This window comes from Oncorhynchus keta, unplaced genomic scaffold (genome assembly GCF_023373465.1).
Source record: "Oncorhynchus keta strain PuntledgeMale-10-30-2019 unplaced genomic scaffold, Oket_V2 Un_contig_880_pilon_pilon, whole genome shotgun sequence".
Classification (NCBI taxonomy): domain Eukaryota; kingdom Metazoa; phylum Chordata; class Actinopteri; order Salmoniformes; family Salmonidae; genus Oncorhynchus; species Oncorhynchus keta.
The window spans coordinates 25001-49689 of record NW_026290246.1 but is presented as its reverse complement, the minus strand read 5'-3'; the positions used below and the strand labels follow the sequence as shown (position 1 = coordinate 49689).

Here is a 24689-nt window from a genome sequence, read left to right as displayed (position 1 = left end):
GACACACACACACACACACCTTATTGTCCTATACCACCAGAATATTCTATTTTCCATATGTGTAAAATGTTGCCTGGTTTGTGCATAAAGCGTTTGACACAATAAATTCCCTTTCGTATAGATGAAGAACTGTGTGTGTGTTTTTATGTGGAGGTGGTCATTTTATACACACAGAGATAGTGGCCCAATTACGTGCTCCGTTGTGCCGTTGCAACGTGGAGAGAGAGAGAGAGAGAGAGAGAGAGAGAGAGTGTTGTCGGTGAGCACCAGCATAGGAGGGAGAGGAGAAAAGACAACTCCTACACCGTGTTCTTTGGAAACCGAACGGAGTGCTGTCTCTCTCTCTCTCTTCCTTCTCTCTCTCCCTCCTCCTCCTCAAGCCTCTCTTCCTCAGTTGTAACCGTGGGGTTTCATAGAGAGCTGTAGTACAGTAAGCGACGGTAACTAGGTACGAGCTCCGGGACATTTCTCCCGGTCTCCAGAGCCTGGATGTCAACCAGCGGCTCCTCTTCTCTGCGGAAAGACTTCGATGTGAAGCAGATCCTCCGGAGTCGATGGAGGTGGTTCGGTCACCCGGCTGTTCCCCCGCCCCACAACCCCCCGCTAGGAGACTTCTTTACCGGGAGAGGAGCAGGGGCCAGCCCCGGAGAGTACCAGAGCCCCTCTGTTAGTGTCTGTTCTACCAGTAACGGAACCGGTACAGGAAATAATTGCATAGTAGCAGTTGGAACTAGCGGTAACGGTAGTTGTAGTGGTGATAGTTCATGCAACGCCAATAACTGCAAGTTTACGGATAATTCTGTTGGGAGTCCCACTGATAACCTCCCGGTAACAGCGTTTGCAGCCGCGGCAGCTGGACATTCCTCTTGTCCGCGGTCCTTCAGCCAACCGGAGTGGGTCACCCGGTTGTCTGTCTCTCACTCTCTGCCGGTAACAGACATAGAGCGCCCCGCGGACGGCTCATCGCTCCTCCAACCGGCGGTACCGGAGGCGTCTGTTCCCGTGGCTGAAGAGGAGACGGGACTGACCGGAACCGAGAGTAATAATAACCGCGACGAAACTGCCTCCAGCTCCTGCAGGTATGAGGAGAATGAGTTGAGCTTGTTGTCTCCTCTCGGTGCTTTAACGTAGGTCTGTGTTTCAGCTAACTCTTTAGATGCACTATTGTAAAGTGACTGTTCCACTGGATGTCATAAGGTGAATGCACCAATTTGTAAGTCGCTCTGGATAAGAGCGTCTGCTAAATTACTTAAATGTAAATGTAGCCTGCCTACTTTCTGTTAGCCTGCCTACTTTCTGTTAGCCTGCCTACTTTCTGTTAGCCTGCCTACTTTCTGTTAGCCTGCCTACTTTCTGTTAGCCTGCCTACTTTCTGTTAGCTTTCTGTTAGCCTGCCTACTTTCTGTTAGCCTACCTACTTTCTGTTAGCCTGCCTACTTTCTGTTAGCCTGCCTACTTTCTGTTAGCCTGCCTACTTTCTTAGCCTGCTTCTTTCGTTAGCCTGCCTACTTTCTGTTAGCTTTCTGTTAGCCTGCCTACTTTCTGTTAGCCTGCCTACTTTCTGTTTTCTGTTAGCCTGCCTACTTTCTGTTAGCCTGCCTACTTTCGGTTAGCCTGCCTAGCCTGCCTACTTTCTGTTAGCCTGCCTACTTTCTGTTAGCCTACCTACTTTCTGTTAGCCTGCCTACTTTCTGTTAGCCTGCCTACTTTCTGTTAGCCTGCCTACTTTCTGTTAGCCTGCCTACTTTCGGTTAGCCTGCCTACTTTCGGTTAGCCTGCTTACTTTCGGTTAGCCTGCCTACTTTCGGTTAGCCTGCCTACTTTCGGTTAGCCTGCCTACTTTCGGTTAGCCTGCCTACTTTCTGTTAGCCTGCTTACTTTCGGTTAGCCTGCCTACTTTCGGTTAGCCTGCCTACTTTCTGTTAGCTTTCTGTTAGCCTGCCTACTTTCTGTTAGCCTGACTACTTTCTGTTAGCCTGCCTACTTTCTGTTAGCCTGCCTACTTTCTGTTAGCTTTCTGTTAGCCTGCCTACTTTCTGTTAGCCTGCCTACTTTCTGTTAGCCTGACTACTTTCTGTTAGCCTGCCTACTTTCTGTTAGCTTTCTGTTAGCCTGCCTACTTTCTGTTAGCCTGCCTACTTTCTGTTAGCTTTCTGTTAGCCTGCCTACTTTCTGTTAGCCTGACTACTTTCTGTTAGCCTGCCTACTTTCTGTTAGCCTGCCTACTTTCTGTTAGCTTTCTGTTAGCCTGCCTACTTTCTGTTAGCCTGCCTACTTTCTGTTAGCCTGTCTACTTTCTGTTAGCCTGTCTACTTTCTGTTAGCCTGCCTACTTTCTGTTAGCTTTCTGTTAGCCTGCCTACTTTCTGTTAGCCTGCCTACTTTCTGTTAGCCTGCCTACTTTCTGTTAGCCTGCCTACTTTCTGTTAGCCTGCCTACTTTCTGTTAGCCTGCCTACTTTCTGTTAGCTTTCTGTTAGCCTGCCTACTTTTGTTAGCCTGCCTACTTTCTGTTAGCCTGCCTACTTTCTGTTAGCCTGCCTACTTTCTGTTATCCTGCCTACTTTCTGTTAGCTTTCTGTTAGCCTGCCTACTTTCTGTTAGCCTGCCTACTTTCTGTTAGCCTGACTACTTTCTGTTAGCCTGCCTACTTTCTGTTAGCTTTCTGTTAGCCTGCCTACTTTCTGTTAGCCTGCCTACTTTCTGTTAGCTTTCTGTTAGCCTGCCTACTTTCTGTTAGCCTGACTACTTTCTGTTAGCCTGACTACTTTCTGTTAGCTTTCTGTTAGCCTGCCTACTTTCTGTTAGCCTGACTACTTTCTGTTAGCCTGCCTACTTTCTGTTAGCTTTCTGTTAGCCTGCCTACTTTCTGTTAGCCTGCCTACTTTCTGTACAAAGTTAAATTCTCTATAGGTTTTTACTGAATGGTCAACTTTGTATAGCAAGCAGCATTCAACATATGTTGCTCTCTGTGGGTCTACCGTATATAGGAGGCTCGCTGTGGGTCTACCGTATATAGGAGGCTCGCTGTGGGTCTACCGTATATAGGAGGCTCGCTGTGGGTCTACCGTATATAGGAGGCTCGCTGTGGGTCTACCGTATATAGGAGGCTCGCTGTGGGTCTACCGCATATAGGAGGCTCGCTGTGGGTCTACCGCATATAGGAGGCTCGCTGTGGGTCTACCGCATATAGGAGGCTCGCTGTGGGTCTACCGCATATAGGAGGCTCGCTGTGGGTCTACCGCATATAGGAGGCTCGCTGTGGGTCTACCGTATATAGGAGGCTCGCTGTGGGTCTACCGCATATAGGAGGCTCGCTGTGGGTCTACCGTATATAGGAGGCTCGCTGTGGGTCTACCGTATATAGGAGGCTCGCTGTGGGTCTACCGTATATAGGAGGCTCGCTGTGGGTCTACCGTATATAGGAGGCTCGCTGTGGGTCTACCGTATATAGGAGGCTCGCTGTGGGTCTACCGTATATAGGAGGCTCGCTGTGGGTCTACCGTATATAGGAGGCTCGCTGTGGGTCTACCGTATATAGGAGGCTCGCTGTGGGTCTACCGTATATAGGAGGCTCGCTGTGGGTCTACCGTATATAGGAGGCTCGCTGTGGGTCTACCGTATATAGGAGGCTCTCTGTGGGTCTACCGTATATAGGAGGCTCGCTGTGGGTCTACCGTATATAGGAGGCTCGCTGTGGGTCTACCGTATATAGGAGGCTCGCTGTGGGTCTACCGTATATAGGAGGCTCGCTGTGGGTCTACCGTATATAGGAGGCTCGCTGTGGGTCTACCGTATATAGGAGGCTCTCTGTGGGTGTACCCTATATAGGAGGCTCTCTGTGGGTGTACCCTATATAGGAGGCTCTCTGTGGGTCTACCGTATATAGGAGGCTCGCTGTATGTCTACCGTATATAGGAGCCTCGCTGTATGTCTACCGTATATAGGAGGCTCGCTGTATGTCTACCGTATATAGGAGGCTCGCTGTGGGTCTACCGTATATAGGAGGCTCGCTGTGGGTCTACCGTATATAGGAGGCTCGCTGTGGGTCTACCGTATATAGGAGGCTCGCTGTGGGTCTACCGTATATAGGAGGCTCGCTGTGGGTCTACCGTATATAGGAGGCTCGCTGTGGGTCTGCCGCATATAGGAGGCTCGCTGTATGTGTGCCGTATATAGGAGGCTCTCTGTGGGTCTACCGTATATAGGAGGCTCTCTGTGGGTCTACCGTATATAGGAGGCTCTCTGTATGTGTACCGTATATTGGAGGCTCTCTGTGGGTCTACCGTATATAGGAGGCTCTCTGTGGGTCTACCGTATATAGGAGGCTCTCTGTATGTGTACCGTATATAGGAGGCTCGCTGTGGGTCTAGTTCAAACCCCCCGAGCTGACAAGGTACAAAACTGTCGTTCTGCCCCTGAACAGGCAGTTAACAACACTGTTCCTAGGCCGTCATTGAAAATAAGAATTTGTTCTTAACTGTGTTAAGTTAAATAAAGGTTAAAAAAAAAACGAGAGAGGGGTGAAAAAAAAGAGCTGACAATATCCCTATTTTAAAGGTAAATAAGGGTATACTTTTATGACTGCTGAATACCAACTATTAATCTTTTCAAACCCAGAGTCATTGGAAGAACAGGAAGTTACCAAACCACAGAAGAAGTAAATAATATGGGTAGCTAGCAAACTTGGAAACAATGACCCATTCCTATAAGTGTGTACTATTTTTAAGTAATGATAAATAATACCCGATTTTTTTTAAATTGTATTTTTATGACTGTTGCCACCTGTTTTTAAGTTTATTGTGATGGTAATGACGTTTGTTTTATATTATCTTTATTATAGGTCGCTAGCTACCAGGTATCTTCAACCTAGCCTAGCTTTTAGCTAGCTACAGTGGTATTTTCAACCTAGCATAGCTTTTAGCTAGCTACCAGGTATTTTCAACCTAGCCCAGCATTTAGCTAGCTACCAGGTATCTTCAACCTAGCCTAGCTTTTAGCTAGCTACAGTGGTATTTTCAACCTAGCCTAGCTTTTAGCTAGCTACAGTGGTATTTTCAACCTAGCCTAGCTTTTAGCTAGCTACAGTGGTATCTTCAACCTAGCCTAGCTTTTAGCTAGCTCGAGTGGTACCGTCAACCTAGCCTAGCTTTTAGCTAGCTACAGTGGTACCGTCAACCTAGCCTAGCTTTTAGCTAGCTACAGTGATATTTTCAACCTAGCCTAGCTTTTAGCTAGCTACAGTGGTATCTTCAACCTAGCCTAGCTTTTAGCTAGCTCGAGTGGTACCGTCAACCTAGCCTAGCTTTTAGCTAGCTACAGTGGTACCGTCAACCTAGCCTAGCTTTTAGCTAGCTACAGTGATATTTTCAACCTAGCCTAGCTTTTAGCTTGCTACAGTGGTATCTTCAACCTAGCCTAGCTGTTAGCTAGCTACAGTGGTATCTTCAACCTAGCCTAGCTTTTAGCTAGCTACAGTGGTATTTTCAACCTAGCCTAGCTTTTAGCTAGCTCGAGTGGTACCGTCAACCTAGCCTAGCTTTTAGCTAGCTACAGTGGTACCGTCAACCTAGCCTAGCTTTTAGCTAGCTACAGTGATATTTTCAACCTAGCCTAGCTTTTAGCTAGCTACAGTGGTATTTTCAACCTAGCCTAGCTTTTAGCTAGCTACTGTGGTATTTTCAACCTAGCCTAGCTTTTAGCTAGCTACTGTGGTATTTTCAACCTAGCCTAGCTTTTTAGCTAGCTACTGTGGTATTTTCAACCTAGCCTAGCTTTTAGCTAGCTACAGTGGTATTTTCAACCTAGCCCAGCTTTTAGCTAGCTACAGTGATATTTTCAACCTAGCCTAGCTTTTAACTAGCTACAGTGGTATCTTCAACCTAGCCTAGCTTTTAACTAGCTACAGTGGTATCTTCAACCTAGCCTAGCTTTTAGCTAGCTACTGTGGTATTTTCAACCTAGCCTAGCTTTTAGCTTGCTACAGTGATATTTTCAACCTAGCCTAGCTTTTAGCTTGCTACAGTGATATTTTCAACCTAGCCTAGCTTTTAGCTAGCTACAGTGGTACCGTCAACCTAGCCTAGATTTTAGCTAGCTACAGTGGTACCGTCAACCTAGCCTAGCTTTTAGCTTGCTGCTCGGCAGTGGAAGCTCGTTTGACTTTCTATGAAGTTTGAGAAACAAGTTGAAGATAAAGTAATTTCACAAAACATGTTTTATTATCATCTAAAACGATATATATTTATCCTGTCTTGAATGACAAGGTCACATCTGCGTTACAAACACTACACACTTCACTAAGTCTTCGTAGCAGACTAAATTGCAGTGTGTGTCATGCTATGGTCTTGGTTGCCATAGACCAAAACACAATCTTGATGTGTACATCGTGTCTTACTCTCGCAGGTGAACACTAGTTAAATAAAGTGTGTGTGTGTGTGTGTGTGTGTGTGTGTTGTGTGTGTGTGTGTGTGTGTGTGTGTGTTATCTCTGTGTGTGTGTGTGTGTGTGAGTGATCTCTCTGTGTGTGTGTGTGTGTGTGTGATCTCTCTGTGTGTGTGTGTGTGTGTGTGTGTGTGTGTGTGTGTGTGTGTGTGTGAGTGTGTGAGTGAGTGATCTCTCTGTGTGTGTGTGTGTGTGTGAGTGATCTCTCTGTGTGTGTGAGTGATCTCTCTGTGTGTGTGTGTGTGTGTGAGTGATCTCTCTGTGTATGTGTGTAGGACTTCCAACAGCAGCGCAACGCTGTCCTCATGTGTCTCGATGGAACCGTGTGTGTCCCCCGACGAGTGTGTGTCCCCCGACGAGTGTGTGTACACGGCTCACGCACACGCAGACCTGACCTTCAGCAGGATGGAGACCTACCTCCGAACCAAGCAGCTGTGTGACGTCACTCTGGTGGCAGGGGACAGGAGGATACCTGCTCACAGGTAACACACACACACACACACACACACACACACACACACACACACAGTTGAAGAAGGAAGTTTACATACACTTAGGTTGGAGTAATTTAAAACGTGTTTTTCCATCCACTCCAACAAATGTCTTGTTAACAAACTATTGTTTTGGCAAGTCTGTTAGGACATCTACTTTGTGCATGAAACAAACAGAACTGTTTGGCCACAATGACCATCGTTATGCTTGTAGGAAAAAGGGGGGAGGCTGCAAGCCGAAGAACACCATCCCAACCCGTGAAGCACGGGGGTGGCAGCATCATGTTGGCGAGGTGCTTTGTTGCAGGAGGGAGACTGGTGCACTTCACAAAATAGATGGCATCACGAGGAAGGAAAATGATGTGGATATATTGAAGCAAACATCTCAAGACATCAGTCAGGAAGTTAAAGCTTGGTTGCAAATGGGTCTTCCAAATGGACAATGACCCCAAGCATACTTCCAAAGTTGTGGCTTAAGGACAACAAAGTCAAGGTATTGGAGTGACCATCACAAAGCCCTGACCTCAGTCACATAGAAAATGTATGGGCAGAACTGAAAGTATGTGCAGCAAGGAGGCCTACAAACCTGACTCCGTTACACCAGCTCTGTCAGGAGGAATTGGCCAAAATTCACCCAACTTATTGTGGGAAGCTTGTGGAAGGCCACCTGAAACGTTTGACCCAAGTTAAACAATTTAAAGGCAATGCTACCAAATTCTAATTGTGAGTGTATGTAACCTTCTGACCCACTGGGTGATGTGATGAAAGAAATAAAAGCTGAAATAAATAATTCTCTCTGCTATTATTCTGACATTTCACATTCTTAAAATAAATTGGTGATCCTAACTGACCTAAGACAGGGAATTTGTACTAGGATTAAATGTCAGGAATTGTGAAAACATGAGTTTTTAGCTAGCTCAATGCTGTCCCCTCTCGTTGACTAGCTCAATGCTGCCCCCTCTCGTTGACTAGCTCAGTGCTGCCCCTCTCGTTGACTAGCTCAGTGCTGCCCCCTCTCGTTGACTAGCTCAGTGCTGCCCCCTCTCGTTGACTAGCTCAGTGCTGCCCCCTCTCGTTGACTAGCTCAATGCTGTCCCCTCTCGTTGACTAGCTCAGTGCTGCCCCCTCTCGTTGACTAACTCAGTGCTGCCCCCTCTCGTTGACTAGCTCAGTGCTGCCCCCTCTCGTTGACTAGCTCAGTGCTGCCCCCTCTCGTTGACTAGCTCAGTGCTGCCCCCTCTCGTTGACTAGCTCAGTGCTGCCCCCCTCTCGTTGACTAGCTCAGTGCTGTCCCCTCTCGTTGACTAGCTAAATGCTGACCCCCTCTCGTTGACTAGCTCAGTGCTGCCCCCTCTCGTTGACTAGCTCAATGCTGACCCCCTCTCGTTGACTAGCTCAGTGCTGCCCCCCTCTCGTTGACTAACTCTAGTTGAAGGCTGACTGGGGTACTGCAGGCTAGCTCAGTGCTGCCCCCTGAGAGGAATGAATGGTGTCACGTAGAGGAGGTGAGTGGAGGGGAAGGGAGAGGAGAGGAATGCTGTCCCCTCTCGTTGACTAGCTCAGTGCTGCCCCCTCTCGTTGACTAGCTCAATGCTGACCCCTCTCGTTGACTAGCTCAGTGCTGCCCCCTCTCGTTGACTAACTCTAGTTGAAGGCTGACTGGGGTACTGCAGACTAGCTCAGTGCTGACCCCCTCTCGTTGACTAGCTCAGTGCTGCCCCCTCTCGTTGACTAGCTCAGTGCTGCCCCTCTCGTTGACTAGCTCAATGCTGACCCCCTCTCGTTGACTAGCTCAGTGCTGCCCCCCTCTCGTTGACTAACTCTAGTTGAAGGCTGACTGGGGTACTGCAGACTAGCTCAGTGCTGACCCCCTCTCGTTGACGAGCTCAGTGCTGACCCCCTCTCGTTAACTAGCTCAGTGCTGCATCCTCTCGTTGACTAGCTCAGTGCTGCCCCTCTCGTTGACTAGCTCAGTGCTGCCCCCCTCTCGTTGACTAGCTCAGTGCTGCCCCCTCTCGTTGACTAACTCAGTGCTGCCCCCTCTCGTTGACTAGCTCAGTGCTGCCCCCTCTCGTTGACTAGCTCAGTGCTGCCCCCTTCTCGTTGACTAGCTCAGTGCTGTCCCCTCTCGTTGACTAGCTCAGTGCTGCCCCCTCTCGTTGACTAGCTCAGTGCTGCATCCTCTCGTTGACTAGCTCAGTGCTGCCCCCTCTCGTTGACTAGCTCAGTGCTGACCCCCTCTCGTTGACTAGCTCAGTGCTGCATCCTCTCGTTGACTAGCTCAGTGCTGACCCCCTCTCGTTGACTAGCTCAATGCTGACCCCCTCTCGTTGACTAGCTCAGTGCTGACCCCCTCTCGTTGACTAACTCTAGTTGAAGGCTGACTGGGGTACTGCAGGCTAGCTCAGTGCTGCCCCCTGAGAGGAATGAATGGTGTCACGTAGAGGAGGTGAGTGGAGGGGAAGGGAGAGGAGAGGAATGCTGTCCCCTCTCGTTGACTAGCTCAGTGCTGCCCCCTCTCGTTGACTAGCTCAATGCTGACCCCTCTCGTTGACTAGCTCAGTGCTGCCCCCCTCTCGTTGACTAACTCTAGTTGAAGGCTGACTGGGGTACTGCAGACTAGCTCAGTGCTGACCCCCTCTCGTTGACTAGCTCAGTGCTGCCCCCTCTCGTTGACTAGCTCAGTGCTGCCCCCTCTCGTTGACTAGCTCAATGCTGACCCCCTCTCGTTGACTAGCTCAGTGCTGCCCCCCTCTCGTTGACTAACTCTAGTTGAAGGCTGACTGGGGTACTGCAGACTAGCTCAGTGCTGACCCCCTCTCGTTGACGAGCTCAGTGCTGACCCCCTCTCGTTAACTAGCTCAGTGCTGCATCCTCTCGTTGACTAGCTCAGTGCTGCCCCCTCTCGTTGACTAGCTCAGTGCTGCCCCCTCTCGTTGACTAGCTCAGTGCTGCCCCCTCTCGTTGACTAACTCAGTGCTGCCCCCTCTCGTTGACTAGCTCAGTGCTGCCCCCTCTCGTTGACTAGCTCAGTGCTGCCCCCTTCTCGTTGACTAGCTCAGTGCTGTCCCCTCTCGTTGACTAGCTCAGTGCTGCCCCCTCTCGTTGACTAGCTCAGTGCTGCCCCCTCCCGTTGACTAGCTCAGTGCTGCATCCTCTCGTTGACTAGCTCAGTGCTGCCCCCTCTCGTTGACTAGCTCAGTGCTGCCCCCTCTCGTTGACTAGCTCAGTGCTGACCCCCTCTCGTTGACTAGCTCAGTGCTGCATCCTCTCGTTGACTAGCTCAGTGCTGACCCCCTCTCGTTGACTAGCTCAGTGCTGTCCCCTCTCGTTGACTAGCTCAGTGCTGTCCCCTCTCGTTGACTAGCTCAGTGCTGCATCCTCTCGTTGACTAGCTCAGTGCTGCATCCTCTCGTTGACTAGCTCAGTGCTGACCCCCTCTCGTTGACTAGCTCAGTGCTGTCCCCTCTCGTTGACTAGCTCAGTGCTGTCCCCTCTCGTTGACTAGCTCAGTGCTGTCCCCTCTCGTTGACTAGCTCAGTGCTGCATCCTCTCGTTGACTAGCTCAGTGCTGCCCCCTCTCGTTATCTAGCTCAGTGCTGCCCCCTCTCGTTGACTAGCTCAGTGCTGCCCCCTCTCGTTGACGAGCTCAGTGCTGCCCCCCTCTCGTTGACGAGCTCAGTGCTGCATCCTCTTGTTGACTAGCTCAGTGCTGCCCCCTCTCGTTGACTAGCTCAGTGCTGCCCCCCTCTCGTTGACTAGCTCAGTGCTGCATCCTCTCGTTGACTAGCTCAGTGCTGCCCCCTCTCGTTGACTAGCTCAGTGCTGCATCCTCTCGTTGATTAACTATAGTTTAAGGCTGACCGGGGTACTGCAGACTAGCTCAGTGACTGTATTTGGCTAAGGTGTATGTAAACTTCGGACTAAAACTACACACACACACACACACACACACACACACACACACACACACACGTATAAATATATAATTATATATATAAATGACATTTGTAATCAGCACCTGTTTGGAACACACAGCTTTATCTTCTATTTTTAACTATTCACATGTATTCCACACATCTGACTTCCCCCTTTAACCTCCAGTGAACACGCCCCCTGTTTTGATTGGACAGCTTTAACCTCCAGTGAACACGCCCCCTGTTTTGATTGGACAGCTTTAACCTCCAGTGAACACGCCCCCTGTTTTGATTGGACAGCTTTAACCTCCAGTGAACACGCCCCCTGTTTGATTGGACAGCTTTAACCTCCAGTGAACACGCCCCCTGTTTTGATTGGACAGCTTTAACCTCCAGTGAACACGCCCCCTGTTTTGATTGGACAGCTTTAACCTCCAGTGAACACGCCCCCTGTTTTGATTTGACAGCTTCTACCTCCACTTCCACATTTAATGTTACATACATTCTAAAATATATTTAAATTAATACACTGCCTCATTGATCTACACACAGTACCCCATAATGACATCACAATACCCCATAATGACATCACAATACCCCATAATGACATCACAGTACCCCATAATGACATCACAGTACCCCATAATGACATCACAATACCCCATAATGACATCACAGTACCCCATAATGACATCACAGTACCCCATAATGACATCACAGTTTCCCATAATGACATCACAATACCCCATAATGACATCACAGTACCCCATAATGACATCGCAGTTTCCCATAATGACATCACAATACCCCATAATGACATCACAATACCCCATAATGACATCACAGTACCCCATAATGACATCACAGTACCCCATAATGACATCGCAGTTTCCCATAATGACATCACAATACCCCATAATGACATCACAGTACCCCATAATGACATCGCAGTACCCCGTAATGACATCGCAGTACCCCGTAATGACATCACAATACCCCATAATGACATCACAATACCCCATAATGACATCACAGTACCCCATAATGACATCACAGTACCCCATAATGACATCGCAGTTTCCCATAATGACATCGCAGTACCCCGTAATGACATCGCAGTACCCCGTAATGACATCGCAGTACCCCGTAATGACATCGCAGTACCCCGTAATGACATCGCAGTACCCCGTAATGACATCGCAGTACCCCGTAATGACATCGCAGTACCCCGTAATGACATCGCAGTACCCCGTAATGACATCGCAGTACCCCGTAATGACATCGCAGTACCCCGTAATGACATCGCAGTACCCCGTAATGACATCGCAGTACCCCGTAATGACATCGCAGTACCCCGTAATGACATCGCAGTACCCCGTAATGACATCACAGTACCCCGTAATGACAAAGCGAAAATAGTTTTTTTTGTGGAAATGTATTAAAAATCAAAAAAGGGAAATACCTTATTTATATAAGTATTCAGACCCATCCTGCATCCTGTTTCCATTAATCATCCTTGAGATGTTTCTACAAATTAATTGGAGTCCACATGTGGTAAATTTAATTGATATGGACATGATTTTGGAAAGGCACTCATCTGTCTATATATGGTCCCACAGCTGACAGTGCAGGTCAGAGCAAAAACCCAAGGTGGAAGGAATAGTCTGTAGAGCTCTGAGACAGGATTGTGTTGATGCACAGATCTGGGGAAGGGTACCAAAACATTTCTGCAGCATTAAAGGTCCCCAAGAACATGGTGGCCTCCATCATTCTTAAATGGAAGAAGTTTGGAACCACTAAAACTCTTCTAAGATCTGGCCACCCGGTCAAACCGACCAATCAGGGGAGAAAAGCCTTGGTCAGGGAGGTGACCAAGAACCCAATGGTCACTCTGACAGAGATCTAGAGTTCCTCTGTGGAGATGGTTGTCCTTCTGTAAAATTCTCCCATCTCTGCAGCACTCCACCAATCAGGACTTCATGGTAGAGTGGCCAGACGGAAGCCACTCCTCAGTAAAGACACATGACAGCCCGCTTGGAGTTTGCCAAAATGCACCTAAAGACTCTCAGACCATGAGAAACCATTTTCTCTGTTCTGATGAAACCAAGTGCCGTGTCTTTGCCTTGCCGGATGAAGTCATAAGACTATTCTATAAAATAATTTATCTGTAATTAATATTACCTGATTGAACTAATCATGTAAATGTAATTAACTGGAAAGTCGGGGCACCACAAAAGAATGTTTATAGAGCTGTTATCTTCCGAATAAACTCTTCAAGTCCTGGTACTCTTTTACATCAATAGCAGTCAATATTTAATCATCACCTTATTCAGTCTCATCTGAAAGTTGTAAATTCTTGGTTATCTTCATGAACCCTGGCTAACAAGTTGAATCAGCAATACAACATTTTGTTTCATTATTTATTTACTAAATACTTAAACCGTCACACAGAATTACATACACAGGATGGGTCACATTGATTACTAATGATGTCATAAAATAACATGTCCCTAGTGGACGGAACAGATATGACTGCTGGTTACACAAAGAAAAGGGGTTGGGTTTGAGTGAAAGAGCGGGAAGACTGAGGAATAAATGGAATTTGGTCTCTGATCGGACCTCATGAAGCTATGCTATCGTAAATACAGAATCTTATGCATTCTAAATAACCACCCATTTTGGAAAAAAGGAAAATGCAAGAAATATTTACTCTGAGCGGTGCTTCAATAGGTTGGTGGTAGATGGAAGGCAGTGTTGGCCAACAGCTCTTCCTGTCCTTTGAAGAATGTCTGGTAGAACGGATGCGTTGTAGTACCGTCGTGTGTTTGGTAGAAGAGATACTTTGTCCGTCCTTTCCTAGTCCGCGTTTACAGCTGCTGCTGCTAACTCAACGGCTAGGAGGTATCACTTCTTTAGTGAATAAGAGTTCAAAGTTCATACCAAGTTGCCATACTTGAAGCTCACGCTGAAGTTGGCTTAGTTCTGTAGTTTGATATTAGCCCCATTTAACGTCGTCCTCACGTCCCCGGGAACACAAATGTTAATTTCGTTAATAGGGGCTTATGTAGTGGAGAGAGAAGGGCGTGTTTCATAGTTTACAACCAATGTCTGTTCACTTGGGCGGGGCCACGGAGTGAACAGAATTTACCTTATGGAAACAATTCTCGCATTTAGAAGCTAAAATTTACATTTAATCTTTTCACAAATTGCACAACAATTCCATGTGAATCTGATAACTAGAATGTGTAGACTTTCCAAGATACAGTTTGTCGTCCTATCATCAGTAATAATGTCTCAGACGACAACTGGTCTGACATCATATTCTTTAAGTACCAACGCATATTTTCAACTGGTTAGTAGAGAGAGAGGAAAGGGGGGGAAGGTATTTATGGGGGTCATAAACCTGACCAACAGGCCAACGTCATGACAACCGATTGAACTCTTTGGCCTGAATGCCAGGCGTCATGTCTGGAGGAAACCTTGCACCATCCCTACGGTGAAGCATGGTGGTGGCAGCATGATGCCTTGGGATTTGTTTTTCAGCAGCAGGGACTGGGAGACTCGTCAGGATCGAGGACAAAGGATGAACGGAGAAAAGTACAGAGAGATCCTTGATGAAAACCTGCTCCAGAGCGCTCAGAACCTCAGACTGGGGCTAAGGTTCAACTTCCACTAGGAAAACGACCTTAAGCACGTTACCAAGACAACCCAAGTGGCTTCGGGAACAAGACTCTGAATGTCCTTCAGTGTCGCATCCGGAGTGTGGAAATTGACAACCCAAGTGGCTTCGGGAACAAGACTCTGAATGTCCTTCAGTGTCGCATCCGGAGACAAGAGTGTCTCCGGAGACTGAATGTCCTTCAGTGTCGCATCCGGAACAAGACTCTGAATGTCCTTCAGTGTCGCATCCGGAGTGTGGAAATTGACAACCCAAGTGGCTTCGGGAACAAGACTCTGAATGTCCTTCAGTGTCGCATCCGGAGTGTGGAAATTGACAACCCAAGTGGCTTCGGAACAAGACTCTGAATGTCCTTCAGTGTCGCATCCGGAGTGTGGAAATTGACAACCCAAGTGGCTTCGGGAACAAGACTCTGAATGTCCTTCAGTGTCGCATCCGGAGTGTGGAAATTGACAACCCAAGTGGCTTCGGGAACAAGACTCTGAATGTCCTTCAGTGTCGCATCCGGTGTGAAATTGACAACCCAAGTGGCTTCGGGAACAAGACTCTGAATGTCCTTCAGTGTCGCATCCGGGAGTGTGGAAATTGACAACCTGGCCCCAGGTAACATAGACTCTGAATGTCCTTCAGTGTCGCATCCGAAAGCCTTATTTTAGCCGAACAAACTCTGAATGTCCTTCAGTGTCTTCCGAGACTCTGAATGTCCTTCAGTGTCTCATCCGGAGACTCTGAATGTCCTTCAGTGTCGCATCCGGAGACTCTGAATGTCCTTCAGTGTGCTGATCCGAGACTCTGAATGTCCTTCAGTGGTTTCCGGAACTCTGAATGTCCTTCAGTGTCGCATGTCAGACTCTGAATGTCCTTCAGTGTCGCATGTGGAGACTCTGAATGTCCTTCAGTGTCGCATCCGGAGACTCTGAATGTCCTTCTGTCGATCCGGGAGTGTGAAATCGAACAAACCTCCCCTCCCTGTAAATAGTCTAATGTATTTGTGCGGATGAAAGCCTTATTTTAGCCGAACAAAAATTCTCTCTTCTGAATAATCTCTGTTTTCTCTCTCTTCTCTTTCTCTCGCTGTGCTGAGAGTCTCATTTATAGTGGTTTGAACATCTGAATTCCCCTCACCTTCCTCCCCGTCAGACTGGTCCTCTCTCTGGTCTGAACATCAGAATTCTCCTCCCTGTCAGACTGGTCCTCTCTCTGGTCTGAACATCAGAATTCTCCTTCCTGTCAGGCTGGTCCTGTCTCTCTCTGGACTGAACATCTGAATTCCCTTCCTGTCAGACTGGTCCTCTCTCTGGTCTGAACATCAGAATTCTCCTTCCTGTCAGACTGGTCCTGTCTCTGGTCTGAACATCTGAATTCCCCTTCCTGTCAGACTGGTCCTCTCTCTGGTCTGAACATCTGAATTCTCCTTCCTGTCAGACTGGTCCTGTCTCTCTCTCTCTCTCTGGTCTGAACATCTGAATTCCCCTTCCTGTCAGACTGGTCCTGTCTTCTCACTCACTCACTCACTCACTCACTCACTCACTCACTCACTCACTCACTCACTCACTCACTCACTCACTCACTCACTCACCTGAATTCTCCTTCCTGAACATCTGAATTCTCCTTCCTGGCAGACTGGTCCTGTCGTCGGTGTCTGACTACTTTGCGGCCATGTTCACCAGTGATGTCCGAGAGGCCAAACAGGAAGAGGTTAAGATGGAGGGGTGGACCCTGATGCATTGTGGGTGCTGGTACAATACGCTACACAGGTACACACAATTACACACCACCCCTGTGTAGGGCTCAGGCCAAAAGAAGTGTACTAAACTATTTATATCACACACACTCAAAGGAGAGTTTATTAGGTACACCGTCCCATTCACCATAATGGATGGCTCCTACAGACAGGCATCAAGACATTCAGTTACTGTTCCATCGGACAGTTTATTAGGTACCCTTATAGAGCCTCTCTGAGTGTCCTGGTCAGTCCCCCAGTCCTCAACCCTATAGAGCTCTCTCTGAGTGTCCTGGTCAGTCCCCAGTCCTCAACCCTATAGAGCCTCTCTGAGTGTCCTGGTCAGTCCCCAGTCCTCAACCCTATAGAGCCTCTGAGTGTTCTGGCATCCTCAAGACAGAGCCTCTCTGAGTGTCCTGGTTCCCCCAGTCCTCAGACCTATAGAGCCTCTCTGAGTGTCCTGGTCAGTCCCCCCAGTCCTCAACCCTATAGAGCCTCTCTGAGTGTCCTGGTCAGTCCCCCCAGTCCTCAACCCTATAGAGCCTCTCTGAGTGTCCTGGTCAGTCCCCCCAGTCCTCAACCCTATAGAGCCTCTCTGAGTGTCCTGGTCAGTCCCCCCAGTCCTCAACCCTATAGAGCCTCTCTGAGTGTCCTGGTCAGTCCCCCCAGTCCTCAACCCTATAGAGCCTCTCTGAGTGTCCTGGTCAGTCCCCCCAGTCCTCAACCCTATAGAGCCTCTCTGAGTGTCCTGGTCAGTCCCCCCAGACATCAACCCTATAGAGCCTCTCTGAGTGTCCTGGTCAGTCCCCCCAGACCTCAACCCTATAGAGCCTCTGAGTATATGTGAGGTTTAGGTGTACCTAATAAACTGTCGGGTGAGTGTGTGTGTGTGTGTGTATACAGGGTTTAGGTGTGTGTGTGTGTGTGTGTGTGTGTGTGTGTGTGTGTGTGTGTGTGTCAAATATTGAATACACTACAAGTTGACAAAAGTCATCAAATTTTAAATATTGAATACACTACAAGTTTACATTTCAATTCTTAGCAAGAAAAAGTCTCTCTCTCTCTGTCTCTCTCTCTATTCTCTCTCTCTCTCTCTCTCTCTCTCTCTCTCTCTCTCTCTCTGTCTCTGTCTCTGTGCCTCTCTCTCTGTCTCTCTCTGTGCCTTCTCTCTGTCTCTCTCTCTCTGTGCCTCTCCAGGTCGTGTGGAGTTGAGAGAGGACACTATAGAGTGTATATTGTCAGTAGCATGTCTCCTCCAGCTCCAGTCAGTGGTCCAGGCCTGCTGTAACTTCCTCATCAAACAGCTCCACCCGTCTAACTGTCTGGGGATACGCAGCTACGCAGACGCACAGAGCTGTACAGACCTCCACCACACTGCCCACAGCTACACCATGGTAGGTACACACTCCCACAGACACACAGAGCTGTACAGACCTCCACCACACTGCCCACAGCTACACCATGGTAGGTACACACTCCCACAGACACACAGAGCTGTACAGACCTCCACCACACTGGCTACACCATGGTACACACACTGCCAGCTACACCATGGTAGGTACACACTCCACAGACACACAGAGCTGTACAGACCTCCACCACAGCTACACCATGGTAGGTACACACTCCTACAGACACACAGAGCTGTACAGACCTCCACCACACTGCCCACAGCTACACCATGGTAGGTACACACTGCCCACAGACACACAGAGCTGTGGACAGACCTCCACCACACTGCCCACAGCTACACCATGGTAGGTACACACTGCCCACAGCTACACACTCCCACAGACACACAGAGCTGGACAGACCTCCAACACACTGCACACCATGGTGCCCCCACAGCTACACCATGGTAGGTACACACTCCTACAGACACAGAGCTGTACAGACCTCCACCACACTGCCCACAGCTACACCATGGTAGGTACACATGGTAGGTACTCCTACAGACACACAGAGCTGTACAGACTCCACCACACTGCTCTCCACAGCTACACCATGGTAGGTACACACTGCCCACAGACACACCATGGTAGGTACACACTCCCACAGACACACAGAGCTGGACAGACCTCCACCACACTGCCCACAGCTACACCATGGTAGGTACACACTGCCCACAGCTACCATGGTAGGTACACACTCCCACAGACACACAGAGCTGGACAGACCTCCAACACACTGCCCACAGCTACACCATGGTAGGTACACACTGCCCACAGCTACACCATGGTAGGTACACACTCCTACAGACACACAGAGCTGTACAGACCTCCACCACACTGCCCACAGCTACACCATGGTAGGTACACACTGCCCACAGCTACACCATGGTAGGTGCACTCACAGACACACAGAGCTGGACAGACCTCCACCACACTGCCTGACAGCTACACCATGGTAGGTACACACTGCCCACAGCTACACCATGGTGAGGTACACACTCCCACAGACACAGAGCTGGACAGACCTCCAACACACTGCCCACAGCTACACCATGGTAGGTACACACTGCCCACAGCTACACCATGGTGGTACACTCCTACAGACACACAGAGCTGTACAGACCTCCACCACTGCCCACAGCTACACCATGGTAGGTACACACTGCCCACAGCTACACCATGGTAGGTACACACTCCCACAGACACACAGAGCTGTACAGACCTCCACCACACTGCCCACAGCTACACCATGGTAGGTACACTCCACAGACACACAGAGCTGTACAGACCTCCACCACACTGCCCACAGCTACACCATGGTAGGTACACACTCCCACAGCCACAGAGCTGTACAGACCTCCACCACACTGCCCACAGCTACACCATGGTAAGGTACACATTTACATTTACATTTAAGTCATTTAGCAGACGCTCTTATCCAGAGCGACTTACAAATTGGTGCATACACCTTATGACAAATCCAGTGGAACAGCCACTTGCATCTAAATCTTGTTGGGAGGGAGAAGGGATTACCTACCCTACTTACCCTATCCTAGGTATTCCTTGAAGAGGTGGGGTTTCAGGTGTCTCCGGAAGGTGGTGATTGACTCCGCTGTCCTGGCGTCGTGAGGAGTTTGTTCCACCATTGGGGGCCAGAGCAGCGAACAGTTTTGACTGGGCTGAGCGGGAACTGTACTTCCTCAGTGGTAGGGAGCGAGCAGGCCAGAGGTGGATGAACGCAGTGCCCTTGTTTGGGTGTAGGGCCTGATCAGAGCCTGGAGGTACTGAGGTGCCGTTCCCTCACAGCTCCGTGGCGAGCACCATGGTCTTGTAGCGGATGCGAGCTTCAACTGGAAGCCAGTGGAGAGGGCGGAGGAGCGGGGTGGCGTGAGAGAACTTGGGAAGGTTGAACACCAGGCGGGCTCACGTTCTGGATGAGTTGTAGGGGTTTAATGGCACAGGCAGGAGCCCAGCCAGCAGCGAGTTGCAGTAATCAAGACGGGAGATGACAAGTGCCTGGATTAGGACCTGCGCCGCTTTCCTGTGTGAGGCAGGGTCGTACTCTGCGGATGTTGTAGAGCATGAACCTACAGGAACGGGACACCGCCTTGATGTTAGTTGAGAACGTCAGGGTGTTGTCCCAGGATCACGCCAAGGTTCTTAGCGCTCTGGGAGGAGGACACAATGGGAGTTGTCAACCGTGATGGCGAGATCATGGAACGGGCAGTCCTTCCCCGGGAGGAAGAGGAGCTCCGTCTTGCTGAGGTTCAGCTTGAGGTGGTGATCCGTCATCCACACTGATATGTCTGCCAGACATGCAGAGATGCGATTCGCCACCTGGTCATCAGAAGGGAAAGGAGAAGATTAATTGTGTGTCGTCTGCATAGCAATGATAGGAGAGACCATGTGAGGTTATGACAGAGCCAAGTGACTTGGTGTATAGCGAGAATAAGAGAGGGCCTAGAACAGAGCCCTGGGGACACCAGTGGTGAGAGCGCGTGGTGAGGAGACAGATTCTCGCCACGCCACCTGGTAGGAGCGACCTGTCAGGTAGGACGCAATCAAGCGTGGGCCGCGCCGGAGATGCCCAGCTCGGAGAGGGTGGAGAGGAGGATCTGATGGTTCACAGTATCGAAGGCAGCCGATAGGTCTAGAGGATGAGAGCAGAGGAGAGAGAGTTAGCTTTAGCAGTGCGGGCGCTCGTGATACAGAGAAGAGCAGTCTCAGTTGAATGACTAGTCTTGAAACCTGACTGATTTGGATCAAGAAGGTCATTCTGAGAGAGATGGCGGTGAGCTGGCCAAGGACGGCACGCTCAAGAGTTTTTTGAGAGAAAGAGAGGGATACTGGTCTGTAGTTGTTGACATCGGGAGGGATCGAGTGTAGGTTTTTTCAGAAAGGGTGCAACTCTCGCTCTCTTGAAGACGGGAGGGACGTAGCCAGCGGTCAGGGATGAGTTGATGAGCGAGGTGAGGTAAGGGAGAAGGTCTCCGGAAATGGTCTGGAGAAAGAGAGGAGGGATAGGGTCAAGCGGGCAGGTTGTTGGGCGGCCGGCCGTCACAAGACGCGAGATTTCATCTGGAGAGAGGGGAGAAAGAGGTCAGAGCATAGGGTAGGGCAGTGTGAGCAGAACCAGCGGTGTCGTTTGACTTAGCAACGAGGATCGGATGTCATCGACCTTCTTTTCAAAATGGTTGACGAAGTCATCTGCAGAGAGGGAGGAGGGAGGGGGAGGATTCAGGAGGGAGGAGAAGGTGGCAAAGAGCTTCCTAGGTTAGAGGCAGATGCTTGGAACTTAGAATGGTAGAAAGTGGCTTTAGCAGCAGAGACAGAGGAGGAAAAATGTAGAGAGGAGGGAGTGAAAGGATGCCAGGTCCGCAGGAGGCGAGTTTTCCTCCATTTCCTCGGCTGCCCGGAGCCCTGTTCTGTGAGCTCGCAATGAGTCGTCGAGCCACGGAGCGGGAGGGGAGGACCGAGCCGGCCTGGAGGATAGGGGACATAGGGAGTCAAAGGATGCAGTAAGGGAGGAGAGGAGGGTTGAGGAGGCAGAATCAGGAGATAGGTTGGAGAAAAGTTTGAGCAGAGGGAAGAGAAGATAGGATGGAAGAGGAGAGAGTAGCGGGGAGAGAGGAAGCGAAGGTTGGGACGGGCGCGATACCATCCGAGTAGGGGCAGTGTGGGAAGTGTTGGATGAGAGCGAGAGGGAAAAGGATACAAGGTAGTGGTCGGAGACTTGGAGGGGGAGTTGCAATGAGGTTAGTGGAAGAACAGCATCTAGTAAAGATGAGGTCAAGCGTATTGCCTGCCTTGTGAGTAGGGGGAAGGTGAGAGGGTGAGGTCAAAAGAGGAGAGGAGTGGAAAGAAGGAGGCAGAGAGGAATGAGTCAAAGGTAGACGTGGGGGAGGTTAAAGTCGCCCAGAACTGTGAGAGGTGAGCCGTCCTCAGGAAAGGAGCTTATCAAGGCATCAAGCTCATTGATGAACTCTCCGAGGAACCTGGAGGGCGATAAATGATAAGGATGTTAGGCTTGAAAGGGCTGGTAACTGTGACAGCATGGAATTCAAAGGAGGCAATAGACAGATGGGTAAGGGGAGAAAGAGAGAAAGACCACTTGGGAGAGAGAGGATCCGGGTGCCACCACCCCGCTGACCAGAAGCTCTCGGGTGTGCGAGAACACGTGGGCGGACGAGGAGAGCAGTAGGAGTAGCAGTGTTATCTGTGGTGATCCATGTTTCCGTCAGTGCCAAGAAGTCAAGGGACTGGAGGGAGGCATAGGCTGAGATGAACTCTGCCTTGTTGGCCGCAGATTGGCAGTTCCAGAGGCTACCGGAGACCTGGAACTCCACGTGGGTCGTACGCGCTGGGACCACCAGGTTAGGGTGGTCGCGGCCACGCGGTGTGGAGCGTTTGTATGGTCTGTGCAGAGAGGAGAGAACAGGGATAGACAGACACATAGTTGACAGGCTACAGAAAGGCTACGCTAATGCAAGGAAATTGGAATGACAAGCGGACTACACGTCTCGAATGTTCAGAAAGTTAGGCTTACGTAGCAAGAATCTTATTGACTAAAATGATTAAAATGATACAGTACTGCTAAAGTAGGCTAGCTGGCAGTAGCTGCGTTGTTGACACTACACTAATCAAGTCGTTCCGTTGAGTGTAATAATTTCTACAGTGCTGCTATTCGGGGCTAGCTGGCTAGCTAGCAGTGTTGTTTACGTTACGTTGAGTTAAAAGAACGACAATAGCTGGCTAACTAACCTAGGAAATCGCTCTAGACTACACAATTATCTTTGAAACAAAGACGGCTATGTAGCTAGCTATGTAGCTAGCTACGATCAAACAAATCAAACCGTTGTACTGTAATGAAATGAAAATGTGATACTACCTGTGAATGCGACGGTTGAGTTCTATTCAGTAGACGTTGGCTAGCTAGCAGAGTCTCCTACGTTAAGGACGACAAATAGCTGGCTAGCGAACCTCAGTGAATTAAGATGATCACTCCAAGGCTACACACACTAAACTACACAATTATCTTGGAAACAAAGACAGCTATGTAGCTAGCTAACACTGAACTAATCAAGTCGTACAGTTGAGTGAATAGCACTACAGTGATGCTAATCTGTGTGCGTTAGCTAGCGTTGCTAGCTCCTGGGCGAATAGCAGTGAAGGCTACGTTAGGGCGACGAAATACGAAATACGATAATTATGCAATTATCTCTGATACAGGACGGCTATGTAGCTAGCTAAGAAGAATGGCTAAGATTATGTAGCTAGCTAACAGTAAACTAATCAAGTCGTACAGTTGAGTGAATAGCACTACAGTGATGCTAATCTGTGTGCGTTAGCTAGCGTTAGCTAGCTCCTGGGCGAATAGCAGTGAAGGCTACGTTAGGCGACGAAATACGATAATTATGCAATTATCTCTGATACAAGGACGGCTATGTAGCTAGCTAAGAAGAATTGCTAAGATTAGACAAATCAACCGTTGTACTATAATGAAATGTAATGAAAAAGTTATACAACCTGCAGAGCGAAGTGCGAATGCGACCGCTCGCTCCAACCGGAACCGTACACACTGCCCACAGCTACACCATGGTAGGTACACACTGCCCACAGCTACACCATGGTAGGTACACACTCCCACAGACACACAGAGCTGTACAGACCTCCACCACACTGCCCACAGCTACACCATGGTAGGTACACACTCCCACAGACACACAGAGCTGTACAGACCTCCACCACACTGCCCACAGCTACACCATGGTAGGTACACACTGCCCACAGCTACACCATGGTAGGTACACACTCCCACAGACACACAGAGCTGTACAGACCTCCACCACACTGCCCACAGCTACACCATGGTAGGTACACACTCCCACAGCCACACAAAGCTGTACAGACCTCCACCACACTGCCCACAGCTACACCATGGTAGGTACACACCCCACAGACACACAGAGCTGGACAGACCTCCACCACACTGCCCACAGCTACACCATGGTAGGTACACACTCCCACAGCTACACCATGGTAGGTACACACTGCCCACAGCTACACCATGGTAGGTACACACTCCCACAGCCACACAGAGCTGTACAGACCTCCACCACACTGCCCACAGCTACACCATGGTAGGTACACACTCCCACAGACACACAGAGCTGTACAGACCTCCACCACACTGCCCACAGCTACACCATGGTAGGTACACACTCCCACAGACACACAGAGCTGTACAGACCTCCACCACACTGCCCACAGCTACACCATGGTAGGTACACACTCCCACAGACACACAGAGCTGTACAGACCTCCACCACACTGCCCACAGCTACACCATGGTAGGTACACACTCCCACAGACACACAGAGCTGTACAGACCTCCACCACACTGCCCACAGCTACACCATGGTAGGTACACACTGCCCACAGCTACACCATGGTAGGTACACACTCCCACAGACACACAGAGCTGTACAGACCTCCCACAGCTACACCATGGTAGGTACACACTCCACAGACACACAGAGCTGGACAGACCTCCACCACACTGCCCACAGCTACACCATGGTAGGTATACACTCCCACAGACACACAGAGCTGTACACACCTCCACCACACTGCCCACAGCTACACCATGGTAGGTACACACTCCCACAGACACACAGAGCTGTACAGACCTCCACCACACTGCCCACAGCTACACCATGGTAGGTACACACTCCTGTTTTCCGTTCACTTCACACACACACACGGTCTCCCCATTATCATCACAACTACTGTTTCCATGGAGGGTTGCTATGGTGACTGGAAAAGCTGTTCTATTCCTCTCCTCTCCCTGATTCTCTCCTCTCCTCTCCCTGATCTTCTCCCTGATTTCCTCTCCTCTAACCTTCTCTTCTCTCCCTCTCCTCTCCCTGATTCTCTCCTCTACCCTTCTCTCCTCTTCTCTTCTCTTCTCTTCTCCTCTCCTCTCT

At 49.5% G+C, this 24689-nt stretch overlaps 1 pseudogene; it reads left to right on the top strand.

The window, feature by feature from the left end:
• The first annotated feature begins 387 nt into the window (after window positions 1-387).
• LOC127926985 (kelch-like protein 5) overlaps window positions 388-24689 on the top strand; it is a 46089-nt pseudogene continuing 21787 nt past the window's right edge.